This window comes from Delphinapterus leucas, chromosome 19 (assembly GCF_059928025.1).
Source record: "Delphinapterus leucas isolate spDelLeu-1000000601 "Yukka" chromosome 19, BTC_Dleu_Yukka2, whole genome shotgun sequence".
In the NCBI taxonomy this organism is placed as follows: domain Eukaryota; kingdom Metazoa; phylum Chordata; class Mammalia; order Artiodactyla; family Monodontidae; genus Delphinapterus; species Delphinapterus leucas.
This window is the reverse complement of record NC_143147.1, coordinates 58,562,908-58,573,454: the sequence shown is the minus strand read 5'-3', so window position 1 is coordinate 58,573,454 and position 10,547 is coordinate 58,562,908. Positions and strand designations below refer to the sequence as shown.

At 47.4% G+C, this 10,547-nt stretch overlaps 1 non-coding gene and 1 pseudogene across 1 annotated transcript; one reads left to right on the top strand and one right to left on the bottom strand.

Annotated features, from left to right (window-relative positions):
• The first annotated feature begins 2,564 nt into the window (after positions 1-2,564).
• Positions 2,565-2,666, top strand: LOC115803070 (U6 spliceosomal RNA). Its single transcript, XR_004023694.1, has one exon. It is a non-coding gene; the product is annotated as a U6 spliceosomal RNA (small nuclear RNA).
• A 4,528-nt stretch (positions 2,667-7,194) lies between these two features.
• LOC149746787 (cytochrome c oxidase subunit FA4 pseudogene) lies at positions 7,195-9,044 on the bottom strand (annotated as a pseudogene).
• Between the last annotated feature and the right edge of the window lie 1,503 nt (positions 9,045-10,547).

Below are 10,547 nucleotides of genomic sequence, written 5' to 3'. Positions count from 1 at the left end.
TCGGTGTTGGGGGCTGGGGTGCGGGCCAGACTTCCTGAGCCCTGGGCAGGTGGGTGGGCGGGGGGGGGGGTCTCACAAGGAGCCTCGCCCTGGGTCTGGCCTGATGCTGCCCCCGCGCTCAGGCTGGAGCCCCGCTGAAGCGGTTGGAACCCAGAGCCCACACTGTAAAGCGGGAGGGGTGAGGGCACGTGACTGTTCGTGGGGCAGGCTGCTGCTTCTCTCGGACCCCTGGCAAGTTGAAAAGGCAGCGTATTTCAGAAATGTTGACCACACAGGGCCACGTTCTCTGTCCTTAAAGCTGCTTTGATTTGGAGCGTTGGGATCCTCTTTCCTTGCCCGCGAAAGTGCCCGGGCAAGCCGGGAAGTTGGCATTTCACCAGCCTCCTTCCAGCCCATCCAGTCGATGTGGCGCTCCCTGGACCAGTGTGTGGTGGGGGTGGGGTGGGGCACTGCAGGGCGGGCTGCAGAGAATAGTGAAGGGATGCTAGGTTTCCACGCAGGCCATGGGGGTGGGCTTCGGGCACAGAGCGGGGAAAGAAAACGAGGCAGACCGGAGGCAGCAGGAAGGTTGGGGCAGGTCAGGGGCAAGGCCCTTCCCCGGGGAGTTCTCCACTTTTGTGGGTTCAGAACCAGCCTGAGAAGGTGAGCTAAGCAGTGGGCCGGCCCCACCTGCAGGTCACCTGACCCCAGGTAAGGAAGCATGGATTTCACACTCTGGCAGGGAAGCAAGTTCAGCATTTCATGACTCAATCTCCGCCTTTCTTTCTTAAAGAAAGACGATCGTTTACAAAAAGTTACACAATGAGTATCCGTTGTCAAGAAGTTTCAACAAGGGTGCCAAGACAAGGCAGCAGGGAAGGACGGTCTTTTCAACAAATGGTTTTGGACATCCACGTGGAGAATGAGCTTGGCCCCTCCCACACACATGCACAAACCACCTGGAAATGGATCACAGAGCTGAAACTATAAAACTTGTAGAAATGAACGAAGACCCTGCAAATGAGAACAAACAGGGCTGTGTACTCGGCTTGCTCTAGCAGGGAGACAGCCCCATCACTTGCATGTTGGCAGAGATTCAAAGGCAGGCAGAGGAGGGGACAGCTTCATAGTGAAAGGGGGGCTCAGGTGCGCCCCGAGTGGGCAGCCAACTGGAGGTGCTGCAACCTGTGTGGTTGCTTAGGGGAGCCTACTTGGCTTTCTCTGATTGGTCCTGAGCTGGAAGCGGAGGCAGAAATTAGGGAAGCTGGTAGTTATTGGCCAAGTTTGGGCCGGTTGCTACAGGGGCTTAGAAACACACATCCACACAGAAACTTGCACAGGCAACTTCAGAACAGCATTACTCATAACACCGAAAAGGTGGCAACAGCCCAAATGTCCATTCCCTGATGAACAGATAAGTAAAATGTGGTATATTTTGTACAATGCAATACTATTTGGCCATAAAAAGGAAGGAAACACTGACGCACTACAGCATAGATGAACCTTGAAAACATTACGCTGAGTGGAAGAAGACAGTCACTAAAGACCACATATTATTATGTGATTCCATTTGTATGAAGTGTCCAGATCAGGCAAATCCAGAGACAGGAAGTAGATTAGTGGTTGCCAGGAGCCGGGATGGGGTGTGAGGAAGTGGGAAGTGACTACTGAAGGAGACTGGTTTCCTTTTGGACTCATGAAAATGTTCCAAATGTAGTATAGTGATGGTTGCACAATTCTATGGATATACTAAAAATCACTGAATTGTGCACTTTATTTTTTTTTTAAATCTATTTAGTTTTGGCTGCGTTGGGTCTTTGTTGCTGTGCACGGGCTTTCTCTAGTTGTGGTGAGCGGGGGCTACTCTTTGTGGTGCATGGGCTTCTCACTGAGGTGGCTTCTCTTGTTGGAGAGCACGGGCTCTAGGTACGTGGGCTTCAGTAGTTGTGGCAGGCAGGCTCAGTAGTTGTAGCTCGCGGGCTCAGTTGCTCCGCAGCATGTGGGATCTTCCCGGACCAGGGCTTGAACCCGTGCCCCCTGCATTGGCAGGAAGATTCTTAACCACTGCGCCGCCAGGGAAGCCCAAATTGTGCACTTTGAATGGAGGGGTTGTATGGTATGTGGTAACCAAGGTTTTCGCTCCTTGACCAAACTCTAGCCAGGTTCCTCTGGGCCTGCTTCTGCATCAGGCCTAGAAAGCCTTGGTTTCTGACAGCTCAAGGCGCGTCCCTGGGGTGACTCCAGCCCCCCTTAAAGTGCCCACCTGAGGACGGGCATCTCGGGTCTCTGTGGGAAAACAGAGGCTTACCTTGGACAAGTGCTGTTCGTGAACCAGATGGGGGTCTCAGGGTCCAGGCGCCTGCATGCTTTAGCTGTCTGCTGCCTGACTCCACTAAGCTGCCCCTCCCAGTTCCCACATTCTCACTCTAAAACACCAGTCACCGCCACACAAATCGAAATTGAGTTCAACTCACCCTGGTATTGTCCCCACTCGAGTATAGTGCTGATTAGAACCTGCCCTTTGCACTTCACCATCCAGCTGTGTTTATCTCTGACATCGGACTGTGTCTCAGTGATGCTGTCTGGTGCTCCCTCTGGCAGCACATATGTGAAATTGGAATGATACAGAGATTAGCATGACCCTGTGCAAGGGCGACATGCAGATTTGTGAAACGGTCCATATTTTTTCAATTAAAAAAAATTCAAGCAATACAGAATGGTGGAGAGAAGAGAGCAAAACAAATAAAAAATATGCTTCCGCGTCTATCCATGCCTCGTCAGCCGGTGTGGGTGTAGATGACACAGAAAGAAAACTTCTCGTTAAGATGGGATCATACCGGGACTTCCCTGGTGGCGCAGTGGTTAAGAATCCACCTGCCAATGCAGAGGACACAGGTTTGAGCCTTGGTCCGGGAAGATCCCACGTGCCGTGGAGCAACTAAGCCCATGCACCACAACTACTGAGCCAGCGCTCTAGAGCCTGCGAGCCACAACTACTGCAGCCTGCATACCTAGACCCTGTGCTCTGCAACAAAGAGAAGCCACCGCAATGAGAAGCCCGCACACCGCAACAAAGAGTAGCCCCGCTCTCCACAACTGGAGAAAGCCCACACACAGCAACGAAGACCCAACACAGCCAATCAATGAATCAATCAATCCATCAATCAATCAATTTACTAAAAAAAGATGGGATCACACCATATGTCATCATTTATAATGTTTCATAAAAATGTTAAATCTCGTATTCATTACATGTTTTGCTTAGAAGGGAGATGAATATATTTAACTTGGAAAAAAGAATTGGGTTGATGCAAGGAACACATTAAATGAGGGATGCAGGTGCCGTGCCCACAGAGCCAGAGGTGGTCAGAGAGCCACACTGATATGATGGACCCTGGGGACTTTGGGGACAAGAGGGGACATGAGGACATCTTTGTGATGTACACACTCCTCACAAGTGCCCATCCTGCTCAGGCCCACCCCCTTTAAAAAAAATATTTATTTATTTGGTTGCGCCGGGTCTTAGTTACAGCTTGCAGGATCCCTAGTTGTGGCATGCATGTGGGATCTGGTTCCCTGACCAGGGATAGAACCCAGGTCCCCTGCATTGGGAGCACGGAGTCTTATCCACTGCGCCACCAGGAAAGTCCCTGCTCTGGCCCTTTGAACCAGCCCTTCGTAGAATTTTGGATCCTGGAATGAGGCTGCTGGCATTTGGGACAGCTGGGGACGAGGCGTGAATCTTGAAATCAGCCCAAAGGAGCACAGAGGGCCAGATGGAGCAGGTAAGGGCAGGCAGCCTGGGAAGGGAGCTGGCCTCCACCAGCCGACCCAGGGACATGGCTGCGCCATCCAGGTCCTCCCTGCCTTACTCCCTTGTTACTGCCAATGGTCAGTCTACGTGTTTATAAATATTTGTTTCAAGTTGGTTCACCACAATACAAATTTGCACACACAGCAGGGTTTTCTGGGGATAATTTACTTCCTTCCAGACAAACCCGGGCCCTGACCCCTCCCCAGAAGAACAACCACTGCCACCAGGTATTTTCCCCACGTTGCTTAAATTTAACAGAAAAAATAAAAACAGAAGTGAGGTGGAAGAATCTCCAGTCATTGGAAAGTATTTATTTTTTACAAGAGATATTAGTTCCCAAAAGATGATGGAAACGCCGGGAAAAAGGAGTCACTTGGTTTGGTTCCCCTCCTTCTGACACCACCCTCTCCCCCACCTCCTAACTGCTGACAAGCTGGAAGGACCAAAAGGCAGTGGAAGGAGCACCCAACACAGCACCCAGAGGTCCAGTACCACCTCTGGGAGGCTGCTCTGAGCTTGGCTCCCACAGCTGCCCTCCCCATCTCCAGGGGCTGGGCAGCGGCCTTCCCAGACCACCCAACTGCCTGGCAGTGGCAGGGGCTGGGGGGCGTGTGCAGCTTGTCCTCATGGCCAAGTTGCCATCCTGCTGGTGCTACAAGCTGGGGGTCTGTCCCTGGAGCTCAGATCCATGCTCGGTGGCCAGGAGGACCCCTTCTCAGGGCTGATGGGAGTGGGGATCCTGCCCTCTCCTTGCCCACACCTGTGACCCTTAAGGATGCCCATCCCGTTGTGTCCCATCCTCACAGCCACACTGTAATAGGGAAGAACTTTTGTATTCTATTACATGTTAATCGCTAAAGGGATGTTGCCTATAAGCTTAAATTATACATAATGGCCCATCTCTGGGAACCCTGCCTCCCAGGTAATGAGCATTAAGCTAAAATACCTTTGTTTAGCTCACAAGAAACATCCTGACCAGGCCCACCTGTGAATGACTGCAGGGAGGAAGAAATTAACACATCCCCTCCCGAGACTGACCTGAACCAGGAAATGCTTGACTTTGACTCCCTCCCTTAGTATAAAAGAAGCCTGAATTCTAACTCAGGAAAGATAGTTCTTTGGAGCACAAGCCCACCATCTTCTCAGTTTGCGGGCTTTCCAAATAAAGCCGTTATTCCTTGCCCCAACAATTTGTCTCTCGATTACTGGCCTGTCATGCGGCAAGCAGTATGAGCTTAGACTCGGTAACACGCCATAGCTTTACATCATCGAAATCTAAACACTAAATGCTGTGTTTTGTGTATCTTTGTTGCACAGAGGTTTTGCCTCCGTCACATTTGTAACAGCTGAGCTCTGGTCTTGATTCTGCTCGAGGATGCCCAAGTCCCCCCCCCCTCCCTCCCTGGAGGCCTGGAGGGCCATCCAGTGTCCAGGACCGAGGGGGCCTGTCCCGGCCTCCTGAGAGGAGGCGGTTGGCAGTCCTGCCCCCACCCTGGCCTCTCCAGCAATCTTTTCACCCGCCTGCCCAGATTTCATTTGTGGGTGGTCTTTCCCAGAAAGGCTGGGCAGGGTGCTGGGCAGGGTCGGAGGTCTGGGGTCTGCCTGTCGCCTTTGGGCCTGAACCACAGCTTGGCTTCTGAAAGCTTCCAGATTCCACCTCCCCTGTAAACACTGACCCAATTCCCCACCCTCTCAGGGTGACAGGCTTGTTCTGAGTCGAGGCCTAAATGACTCTTTAGGCCTGAATGTCAGTGACAACCAGGATGTTTGTCTCGGGGTCGTCCTGGTACAGTTCCTAGAGCCACAGGGCTGCCCTTGGTCTGTACGTCAGCTCCTCCCTGTCCCTGCTTGGCCTCTGCGGTGTCTTCGAGGACATTTTCTGCCTGAGTTACAGGGTCACCTCTGACCATTTCTCTGCCCTCGACCTTCCTGAGTGTCCTGGCGTTTCTAGTCCGTGTCCTGCTGTCCACGCCCTCCAGCCCTTTGCTCCCTCAGCCGCCCCTCCCTCACCATGGCCGTGTCCCCTCCTCTCTGAGAGCGGACGGTTAATTGGAGCGATTCCTCTAGTTCTTTCTGATGCCCTTGGCCCCTGATTGGGTTAACTCTCCACGACTGGGTGTTTGGCGTGTCTCCGCACAGGCTGCGGACTTTCTTTTTCTGCCCCCCTTTCCTTCCTCTGTTTCTGGCACCCCATTTGCAGGTCACTCTGCCCCTTATCTGGGCCTGCCTCGTTTCTGGCCCCGCTGCTCTGAAGCAGTTCAGTTCCCCGGCTCCTCGGTGGCTGCCCTCCCTCCACCCTGGCCCAGGGCCCAGGGCCTCCCGGGGGACCTGCCCCAAGAGGGTGGAGCCAAAGGGGGTGCTACCTGGCCGCCCAGTCCCAGGGCCGGAGCTCAGGGAGACCAGGAGCAGAGGCCTCCCCACCCTCCGTACACTGGTCTCTCTGGCCAAGGTGCTCCAGCTGCTGGGTTCAGGCCTGTGGTGACAGAGCCGGGACGTGGCTCCCACAAAGGGGCTGAAGAGAGGCCGGCTGCTGACCATAGGGCCGAGTGGCCTCCCTGTGGCTTGTGGCTCTCACAGCACGGCCACTAGGTTCCAGAGGGACCTTCCCAGAGCCAGTGTTCCAGAAGACCACTTGAGAGGTTTTAATAGTTTCCCTGAGGGGACTTCCCTGGTGGTGCAGTGGTTAAGACCCCCTGCTCCTCAGGCAGATCAGCTCCGTGCTCTGCGACAACCTAGAGGGGTGGTGTAGGGAGGGTGGGAGGGATGCTCAAGAGAGAGGGGATATGGGGATGTATGTATGCTTATGGCTGATTCACTTTGTTGTACAACAGAAACTAACACAGCATTGTGAAGGAATTATACTCCAATAAAGATCTATAAAAAAAAAAAAGACTCCATGCTCTCAATGCAGGGGGCCTGGGTTTGATCCCTGGTCAGGGAACTAGATCCCACATGCATGCTGCAACTAAAAGTTTACATGCCTCAACTAAGGAGCCCACCTGACACAACTAAGACCCAGCGCAACCAAAAAAAAAAAAAAAAGTTTCACTAATGTGTCATTTATCCTAACACACGATGAACTGCACACAATCACAGTGCACAGTTTTAGAAGTTTGTGCAGACAATACACCCTGAAAGCATCACCCCAGGCAAGATGGCAAACATCACCCCCCCAAAGTTTCCTCCTGCCCCTCTTCGTTCTCCCCATTCTCGGACAATCACTGACAGGCTGTAGATTCCTATAGATTCATTTCATGGATTTCTTATGGATTTCTATACTCTATACTTTCATATAATGGAAACATGTAACGTTCTCTCTTTTTGTCTGACTTCCTGGCTCAGCATAAGTACTCTGAGGTCCATCCAAGTTGCTCACGACATTTAATGCTGGGCACCATCCCATTTTATGGATGGAGATACCTCAGTGTGCTTGTACACTCACTCCCTGATGGACATCAGGGCTGTCTCCAGTTTGGGGATATTACGAATAACGCAGCTATGAAAACTCGTGTACAATGTTTGTATGGACATACACGCACTTTCGTTTCTCTTGGTAAAAACCACTAAGAAAGTGACAAACTGTTTTCCAAAGTGGTTGTACCATTTTCATCCACTGGTAGCAGAGGAGTTTCAACTCCCACCAGCACTTGGTAGAGTCAGTCTTTTTAACTTTAGCCATTTTCATAGTGTGTAGTGGGGTCTCACTGTGGTTCTAATTTACATTTTCCTAATGACTAAAGATGTGGAGCATCTTTCATGGGCTTACTTAGTTGTCATCTATGTATCTTCTTTGGTGAGGTATCTGTTCAAATGCTTTGACCATGTTTTTACAATTAAATTGTTTTCTTTTTATTGAATTTTGAAAAACATAACCCCACCAAGCTATTTCAATTTTCCTTATGGGAAGATTTTAGTTTAGTTTAGTTTAGTTCCTTTTTTTTTTTTGGCCACACGGCATGCGGAATCTTAGTTCCCCAACCAGGGATCCAACCCTTGCCCTCGGCAGTGAAAGCACAGAGTCCTAACCACTGGACCGCCAGGGAATTCCCAAGGGAAGATTTTAAACTAACAGTTCCATTTCTTTAATAGATACAGGGCTATTCAGGTTATCTTCTTCATTGGTGAGCTTTGGTAGTTTGTGTTTTTCAAGGAATTTGTCAAAGGTATTGGCATAGAGCTGTTTATAATATTACCTTATTATTCTTTTAATCACTATTGATTACTAATTGTTCATGTTTTCTAAGTTATGCATTTAAGGCGATAAAGTTTTTCCTCTGAGACTGACTTGGGCTCTATTCCACAAGTTTTTGACCAATAGTGTTCTCTCATTATTTGTCATTTAAAATTTTTAATTTGCTCTTTTACTCAAGAGTTAGTTATCTGAAGACTTTTTTTTTTTTAAGTTTCAAACTATTTATTAATCAGTGTAAACCCCATCACAATACACCAACATGATTTTGTGCGTTTAGAGGGAAAATATTTCCTGGTTAAGTGGAAAATTGTGCGGATGGCTTCTGGAAGACCTTCATTCTAAACTGCTTTTCAGTGAAACATTTCATTTAGAAGTCTGGACCTTCTTTCTTCAGTTTGCTGTAATCTACATTCACTGAGTAGAACTTGTACTGATCATTGGGACCCAGTTTGTTCCAGGGTTCTGGGTTATTCTCTCTGTCCCAACTGACATCTGGATTGAACAATGCCAGGCGCAAAACATACAGCGCTGCTCCAGTACCTCCCGCTCCAATAAATATGAAGAGGGGGATCAAGCTAGGATGCTCCTTGGCCTGACCGATGATCTGGGGGATCATGGTTGCAACAGAAGCCTCGAGTCCAGACGGAGAGAACGACAAACGTGCAAAGCCTCTTATTTTTTAAAATAAGACAAATCCATAATTATAGCTGGAGACTTCACCACCTCTCTCTCAGTAGTTGACAGAAAACTAGACAGAAAATCACCCGGGATGTAAAAGACCTCAGCATCATCAACCGACAGGATCTAATCGGCATTGATCGGACATTCTACCCACAACAGCAGGACACAACTTCTTTTCACAACACAGCGTACTAGCCACCATACAATCACGATCATGGCAAGCCACCAGGAGTCACTTGGACATACACTCTGTTGAAACGCCTCAACAGATTTAAACGAGTTGAAATCATACAAATTATGTCTCTGACCACAGTGGACTCAAACTAGAACTCTTCAACAGAAAGATAACAAGAAAATCCAAACACTTGGAAACTAAACAACACATTTCAAAATCATTAGTAGGTCAAAAGAGGGAAACTACAAAATAAGTTGAACTGAATAAAAATGAAAATACAACATACAAAAATGTGTGGGCAGCAACAAACAGGGTTTAGAGGGAAATTCATAGCATTAAATGTTTATATTAGAAAAGACTATGTAAGAATGTATTTTTCAAATGAAAAAAATGTAAACTTCTACCTTATGAACTAGAAAAAGAAGAGCAAAAATAAACTGAAAGCAAGCAGAAGGAAAGGAAATTCTAAAGGCAGCAGAAATCAATTAAAATGTAAATGGACAAATAATAGAGAAAATCAATGAAACAAAAAGCATTTCTTTGAAAAGATCAATCAAATTGACAAATTCTAGAAAAACTGATAAATGGGGACATCACTACAGATCTTTCAGACACCAAAAGGAAAGTAAGGGAATATTACAAACAACTATAAAAATTTGACTATTTAGATGAAATGGAACAAATCCTAGAAAAGCATAAATTACCACAACTTACCCAATTTGAAATGGATCATGGGAATAGCCGCATAACTATTATGGACATTGAACTCATAATTTTAAAAATCCCAAAGAAAGAACTCTCCAGCCCAGATGGTTTCATGGAGAATTCTACCAACATTTAAAGAAAAATTTTACACAATCTCATCCAGAAAATAGAAGAGGAGGAGATACTTCTCAATTCATTTTATGAAGCTAGTATTACCCAGATACCATACCCAAACAAAGACAATACAAAATAAGAAAACGAGAGACAAGCAATTCTCGTGATATAGATGCAAAAAACCTACAGCTAACATTATACTTAACAATGAAAGACTGAATGCTTTCCCTGTAAATCAGAACGAGGCAAGGCTGTCCACTCTCACCACCTTTATGCAGTGTAGTACCGGAGGTTCTAGCCAGTGCACGAAGATGAGAAAATAAAATAAAAGGCAGCCATACATGAGAAGGAAGAACTAAAACTGCCCCTATTTCGGATGATATGACTATCTATGTAGAAAATCCCAAGGATGCTACAAAAGAAAAAAACAAAACAAAACAAAAAACCTCCTAGAACTAAATTTTTCTTTTTAGTGTAAAAAGAAAGTTGTTTTTTGTTTTTTTTTAAGAATGTCATATTCTTAGAAACTAAAATGTGCACTCCTAAATAACAGCTGCTGAAGAGACAGCCACAACAGAAATTATGAAAAATTTAGAATTGCCCAACAACGAAAATATGACACATAGAAAGTTGCAACACTGAAGGGAAGCTTATAGCCTTAAATGCATTTATCACAAAACTATGTTAAAAAAAAAAAAGTATCTAAGCATTCAACTTAAGCAATTACAAAAAGAACAGAGTAAATCCCAGTGAGAGCAGAAGAAAATACCAAAGATAAGGACAGAAACGAATGAAATAGAAAATGACTCACAATAACTCAAAACTGGTACTTTAAAAAGATGTGTCAGGGCTTCCCTGGTGGCGCAGTGGCTAAGAATCCGCCTGCC